We start from the raw sequence: 7,994 nt of genomic DNA, 5'->3' as shown, positions 1-7,994 counted from the left end.
AACTGCCTGTAGAGTTTGAATAGCCAAGTATGTTATTGGTCTAAAATACATATTTTTATATCCTCACTTGAGGATATGTTTATTGATTTGAGAGAGAGAGGAAGGAAAGAGAGTGAGAAACATCGACGTGAGAGAGAAACATCCATCAGTTGCCTCCCCTAAGCACTGAGGCAGGGGATCAAACCCACAACCTAGGTATGTGCCTTGACTGGGAATGAACCCACAACCCTTTTGCTGTACAGGATGATGCTCCAACTCACTGAGCCACCCGGCCAGAGCAAAATATTCTTTGTGACATGTATGGTCTGAGAAACAGAAAGGTTAGGGGCCATGAACGTCATATGTGATTTAAAAATGATTAGAACAATTTTATTTAGCAATCAATATGTTCAAAAAGTAGTTGCATATCAATACTTAGCATTAGTATTGGAAACAGCCCATAAGATTCAGCTCATGCTTTTTTTATGGGGGAAAAAGGTAATATTCTTTTGTAACATTGAATTGCTTTTCCTTTTTTTAAGTTTATATTTTTTATTCATTTCAGAGAGAAAGGGAGAAGGAGAGAGAGAGAGAGAGAAAAACATCAATGATGAGAGAGAATCATTGATTGGCTGCCTCCTGCATACCCTCTACTGGGGATTGAGCCCACAACCCAGATATGTACCCTTGACTGGAGTCGAACCTGGGACTCTCAGTCCGCAGGCCGGTGCTCTATCCACTGAGCCAAACCAGTCAGGGCGCTTTTCCTTTTATTTCTACTTCCTGTATCAGATTTGGACATCAGGAATTTGAATCCTTTGGAGATTCAGCCACATAGCTTTCTACCTCTTGGGTTGTTCTAGAGAAAGTTACAAACAGACATTTTCTCTTTAAAAAACATTTAAGCCCTGGCTGGTTTGCTCAGTGGATAGAGTGTCAGCCCTTGGACTGAAGGGTCCTGGGTTCGATTCCAGTCAAGAGCATATACCTCAGTTGCAGGCTCGATCCCTGGCCATGGTCCAGGCATGTATGGGAGGCAACCAATTGATGTGTCTCTCTCACATCGATGTTTCTCTCTTTAAAACACTTTAAAGAGATGTTTCTCTCTGTCTCTTCCCCTCCCTTCTACTCTCTCTAAAAATCAATGGAAATATATCCTCAGGTGAGGATTAACAAAAAAATGAAAAGTAAAAATATTTCAAAAGATTGATTTGTTAACCTTCTGAGTATAGAACCATTTATTAGATAATACTTTGAATTTTTAAAATTATGTCTTTTGTTTATTTCTTCCTGTTTAAACAATTTTGGTAATACATTTTTTTCTTCCAAATGATCCTTTAATTCAGTATTTTCAAATTTTTCTATTAAGTTATTTATTACACATATTACTTTATTTTAAATTTCCAGATCTATTTTTATTTCATTTTAAAAAATATTTTCTGTACTATATATATATATATATATATACACACACACACACATACATACATATATCATATATATACATATTACTTTTTTTTTTTTTTTTTAAATCTTTATTGTTCAGATTATTACATTTGTTCCTCTTTTTTCCCCCCATAACTCCCCTCCTTCCAGCTCCCACCCCACCCTCCACCCTCACTCCCCACCCACTGTGTTCATCCATAGGTGCATGATTTTTGTCCAGTCACTTCCCGCATCTCCCACACCCCTTTTCCCCCCAAGAATAGTCAGTCTATTCCCTTTCTATGTCCCTGATTCTATTATAATCACCAGTTCATTCTGTACATCAGGTTATTTATTCACTTGATTCTTAGATTCATTTGTTGATAGATGCATGTTTGTTGTTCATAATTTGTACCTTTTTCTTCTTCTTCCTCTTCTTAAAGGATACCTTTCAGCATTTCGTATAATACTGGTTTAGTGGTGATGAACTCCTTTAGCTTTTCCTTATCTGTGAAGCTCTTTATCTGACCTTCAATTCTGAATGATAGCTTTGCTGTATAAAGTAATCTTGGTTGTAGGTTCTTGGTATTCAGCACTTTGAATATTTCTTGCCATTCCCTTCTGGCCTGCAAAGTTTCTGTTGAGAAATCAGCTGACAGTCGTATGGGTATTCCCTTGTAGGTAATTGAGCCTCTTTCTCTTGCTGCTTTTAAGATTCTCTCTTTGTCTTTTGCTCTTGGCATTTTAATGATGATGTGTCTTGGTGTGGTCCTCTTTGGATTCCTTTTGTTTGGGGTTCTCTGCGCTTCTTGGACCTGTAAGTCCATTTCTTTCTCCAGGTGGGGGAAGTTTTCTGCCATTATTTCTTGAAATAGGTTTTCAATATCTTGCTGTCTCTCATCTTCTGGCACTCCAATAATTCTGATATTAGTCCGCTTAAAGCTGTCCCAGAGGCTCCTTACACTATCTTCACACTTTCGGATTCTTTTTTCATTTTGCTTTTCCAATTGGGTGTTTTTTGTCGAATCTTTGGTTTGATTCATGTGCTCCTCTGGTCTGCTATTGGGTATAATATTCTTTATTTCAGTCCGTGTATGCTTACTTTCTAATTTCTTTATCGTGGCATCGAGGGTCTCATTAGTTTTCGTGAGGCTCTGCACAAATTTATGGCAAGCCCTCAAAATTGCGATTCTTAGCTCCATATCCTCCATTTCTGTCATGTTTTTTTGTCTCCGCATCTTTTATGCTTTCTTGGTGCACCCCCTTGTGGTCTCTGTGCGCAGTCTTGTTCTAGCCAAGCCTTAATTGTTGTAGTTAACACTAGAGGGATTTGACCACCAGGCCGACTGGCTGTAGGAATCAGCTGTATGGAAAACGTCTGCCTTCTGGGGAGGCGCTAATCCAGCCTTTGCCTGAGGCGATCGGCAAATGGCTGTGCGCAGGCTTTGGGCGGGGCGGGATCAACAGGGCAGGCGGAGGGAGCAGTTATGGCCGCTCTCAGTCCCGTTCCCAGAGGCTCTGCTTCTCAGAACCCCGGCAGCCGCTGCAAACCTCGGAGAGAAAGCTGCCCTCAGGTTCCAACTGATGCCGGATAATCCCGCTTCTCCCGTTTGAGTCTGGGTCCCTAGAGACTCGCCCAGATCTGGAGCCCAGAGTCTGAGACTCACTCCCGACAGAAAACGACAACCGCGCCCTCAGCCACCAGCCTGCTTTGCGCGCGCACCTCGGTACCTTTGTATTTTCCACACTGCGCCGCCTCTGAGCCTCGATTTGCTGTTCTCTTTCCTTCTAGTTGTAGAGTCTCTCTTCAGCCAGCCTTCCTGTGGTTCTGGGTGATGTCCGTTCCGTCTTTTAGTTGTATTTTTGAAATGGTTGTTTGCGGCAGCGGTCTCCGGTGTTTACCTACGCCGCCATCTTGGTCTCGATCACATATTACTTTTTAAATTGATTTCAGAGAGGAAGCGGGAGGGGGAGAGAGATAGAGACATCAATGATGAGACAGACTCATGGATCGGCTGCCTCCTGCACGCCTCACACATCCTGGGGATTGAGAGCCCAACCCCAGGCATGTGCTCTGACCGGGAATCAAACCATGACTTCCTGGTTCATAGGTTGACACTCAACCACTGAGCCATGCTGGCCAGGCTGGAGTTTCTGTCAGAATTGTAAGCACAGGTCAATGCTGGGAAAATCATTACTATATCACATTAATGGGACAAAGAAGAAAAATTGCAGGGCCATTTTCATAGAAGCAGAGAGACATATGAAATGAGCACACAGTCATGATTTTTTAAATACTATATAAAATAGAAATTAATGGATGCTTTCTTAACATGATAAAAAAATTCGTATACTTCATCCCAAAAGTCAGGATGATCTTAATGAGAAAACACTAGAACAGTGGTTCTCAACCTTCTGGCCCTTTAAATACAGTTCCTCATGTGACCCAACCATAAAATTATTTTCGTTGCTACTTCATAACTGTAATGTTGCTACTGTTATGAATCGTCATGTAAATATCTGATATGCAGGATGGTCTTAGGTGACCCCTGAGAAAGGGTCGTTCGACTGCCAAAGGGGTCGCAACCCACAGGTTGAGAACCGCTGCACTAGAAGCTTTACCACTAAAGTAAGGCCACATTGTCTGTCACTCTTTAACACCGTGTTGGAGTTATCCCACTTTGATGAAACAAAAAAAAGCAAATTAGAGCAAAGAAAGAGATAGAACTATATAATTTCAGCTGACATTTATATTTCTACAATATGCAAAAGAATCAATGGGAAAACTACCACAAAATATTAGAATTTTGTAAAAAGAAGCAGGTCATAAAATCAACATGCAAAAATCTATGTAAGCAAAAGCCATTTAAAAGATATAATGGAAGAAAAATGAGGTAATGAAAGAGATGACCCCATTTATGATAAAAAATTAAATACTTAAGCATAATCTTAAAATACCTAAAATTTATATTAAGAGAAAAAGGAAAGACAAAAAGGGAGACAAACAAATGAAAAGACAGGCCACATTCTTGGGTAAAAAGACAATTTCATGAAGATGTCCACCCTCCCTAGGGTAATTTATAAACTTTAAATGATCTCAATAAAGTACCGTGCATTTTCTTCTCCTGGAATTAAAAGCAAGCTGATTATAATTTAAGAAAGGTCAAATGAGAATAGCTAGATAATGCTTGAGATACAGCCAGATTCCAATATATTAGAACATATACACAGCATCCATCATTAACATGGCCCATTCATAGACGGAAGAAAATCCAGAAACCGAACCAACTGCAGGTGAAAAACAAGTAAGTACCCAGTACAGATGGCATCGCCAGCCAGTGAGCGGGAGAAAAGGCTCTTGAATATTTGAGGCGGGGATGCCTGGCCGGCCTCATGGAAATAGATAAAATGAAATCTATTCCTCAAACCATGTACCCGATCATTTCAAATGAACCAGAGATTTAGGTGTAAAATAAAAAATGAAGCCATGCAAGTATTAGATGAGAACTGGGGGAAAGTCCTCCATAACTGGGATGGTGAAAACTTCCCCATGACTTGAAATCCATACATGATAGTGGGCAACATTAATACATTTGACGAAATAAAAATGTAAACATTTACAAAGCATAAAAGCCCCTGACCAGAATAAAAAGACTAACGACTTACTGTGGAAAATATGTGTGATGGATGTCACAGACAAAGGGTTACTATTTGTAATATAGAAAATGCTCTTAAAATTAGAGACAAAAACCCTATATAAGCATGTGCACCTGAGTTGTTTCTTGATTGCCCCCCAAACAGAAGCACAGAGCCCCAGTGCAGACATCTTTGCCTTAAGCCCATGTTTTCCTGCCTCTGTGTCCTCCCGCACAGAGCTCCCGCTCCTGGTCCAGCACACCTCCACGTGCTTTGTCCCCTCACGGAGGCCCTGGGAGTCACTATCCCCAGGTCACACCCAGGGGTGAGCCAGTGCTCAGTGGGTTAGAGACCAGGTGGGGACCAGAGCCCTGCTTCCCTAACTCCTCACTCTGCCCTCCTGCCACCAGTCCCTGTCGTGGGAAGGAGGAGGGCAGCAAAGTGTGACAAGACCAGGGAGTGGGATGGGGATGCGACTGGGAGAAGGAGAGTGAGGCTGACACGATCATCCTCGGAGGCTAGAGCAAGGGTGGGCAATGTGCAGATGGCGCAAGGGCCCAAACAGCATGTCCTGCCTCAAAACGCAGGCATCGCACACTGTAACGCAGGCCAACCTGTCTCTTTTTCTTTTTAAAATATATTTGTATTGATTTCAGAGAGGAAGGAAGAAGGAGAGAGAGACAGAAACACCAACGATGAGACAGAACCATTGATCGGCTGCCTCCTGCACGCCCCACACTGGGGATCGAGCCTGCAACCCGGGCATGTGCCCTGACTGGGAATGGAACTGTGACCTCCTGGTTCATAGGTCAATGCTCAACCACTGAGCCACGCCGGCCAGGCCCAACCTATCTCTCCATCACAGAAAATAAATTCTACAGCCACTCTAGGGCTATTCTCCTATGGTCCCTGAGGCGGCCTTCTCCCTGTCTCATCTGAAATATTGCCTTTATTGAGATTAAATTTACATTTTATGTGAATGCACAGAGCTGGAGTGCAATGTGGTGAGTTTTGACAAATGCATACACCATGTAGCTAACACCCAGTCCGGGTATGCAGTTGCCCATCATCCCAGAAACTCCCCTCATGCTCCCATCCCCGCCTCGAACCACAGGTCTCCACTGTTCTGACCCCTTCTGGATGCAGCGCTCCAGCCGCTGGCTCCCTCAGCTGGCCAGTGGCTCCCGCAGGCCCTCCAGCCACATCCCGCCAGGTCCGTGTGAAACGGCAGTCACTGATTCCCCACCTGGAACCAGCTTCCTGAAGACACCAGTAACCACACCAGCCATGCTGCCGGCTGTCACCAGGAGGCCAACCAGCAAGTGGGACTTTTCACTTCCTTCGAACCTCCCAGGAGCTGATGTCCCCTTCTCTCATTTTATCCCAGGGTTAATAGCTGTGACAAAGCAGGCCCCGATGGAGCAGGTGAAGATGCCTGTAATTACCTTAGCAACAGAGCACGCCATGCATGGGAATCATTTAATCCCATCCCCATAGCAACATCGAGTCACAGAATCATGGTCACGTGGAGCCCAGCGGCCATAGTGCTCACTTCGTCCAGCCCCTTAGACTCAGACAGAAACAAACACAAAAGACAGAAAGCACCACTTGCTGCTCCGACAGCCTTTGCATCCTGTTCGTTTGGATTGCTTACAATGGCTGCGTGGTGATTCAGATAGGACAAGCCTGGGAGTGTCCGCTTCGGAGGCTGATTCTTGGGCTGATTTCGAATGTGAAGCTTTGTGCTGTGCCGTTAAGGGCAAAGGGGGGTTGTTTGACCGCTGGAGGCAGAGCAAGTCTGCAGATAGGAGCCTCCCCGGGAGGTGGGGAGTGGAGGTGTTTACAGCAGGGCACCCACTAAGGATTGCACTTAGCCAAAAGCTATGGCCGCTCCCTGGTCATTTGGGCCCCCTTCTGCCAATCGACCAGCAGGCAAAGAAAGGAGTCGCTCATTGGAGGGGAAAACAGACCCTGGTGGTCGTCAGGAACAGGGTGCGGATGTATGTGGGGAGGAGGCAAGAGGATGCCCGGAGCTCCAGAGAGTCACTGAATTGTGTCTTAGTGCTTCCGGGCCCAGTGATAATGGGGAAGGTCAAGAACGCAGGCCTACCAAGGGCCTTTGGTAACCAGGATTCACACAGCTCAGGGAGAAATGTCACCCTACCCAGCAATCAGATTAGACCGCAGTCGTGCTGGCTGAAGAGGAGGGGTGGGTGGAAGGAGGGAGCGGCCACACATGTTGAAGGCAGCACCTCTGTCTGAGTTGACCTTATCTTTATTATCTGCCTTCTTGTTGGTTTGGGTTTGCCTCTGGAGGTCAAGATTTAGACTTTTTTTTGTTTCTTAATAACTGTGTTGAAACGACACCATTGTCATTAGGTACTTCTTTTGCGGTGAGTTGACATGAAGCAGTTTTCCTTTCATTCTGTCCTGAATCGTGCTGGTTGCCTTGGCAGTTTCCATTTTGACTTATTCAGTAATATGCTGCTTCATTTCAAAGGTGGAATTTTTCAGCCTGCTTTCATTATTACTTTCAGATTGTATTGCTTTAAGGTGGGGTTGAGTATTTTAATTATTCTAGTTCTGCTCCACTAACATGTTATATATAATTTCATTATTCTGTAGTGGTTACCCTTGAGATTACAACATACATCATCGAATCATTGTCATTTCATCTGTTCCCGGGACAATGCGGGGACCTGGGAACTCTCCAACTCCACTTCCCCAATAGAAGGCAGGAGAAGTGATGTTGTGAGAATTCCAAGCGAAGGCCCTCAGACGGGCCGCTTCTGCTGCTTCTCTCTTAGAATGTTCGTTCTTGGGATGCTCCCTATGGAATCCAGCTTTTCTTTCTTTCTTTTTTAAAGAACCACAGCCCACATGGAAGGCTGTGGAGAGAAGAACCAAGGCTCTCTGGTTCTCGGCTCCAGCTGAGCTGTCAGCCATCAGCCAGC

Source organism: Myotis yumanensis, unplaced genomic scaffold, assembly GCF_028538775.1.
Source record: "Myotis yumanensis isolate MYYU_CA2020_CCGP unplaced genomic scaffold, mMyoYum1.0.hap1 SCAF_5, whole genome shotgun sequence".
NCBI classification, from domain to species: domain Eukaryota; kingdom Metazoa; phylum Chordata; class Mammalia; order Chiroptera; family Vespertilionidae; genus Myotis; species Myotis yumanensis.
This window is presented reverse-complemented; position numbering follows the sequence as displayed.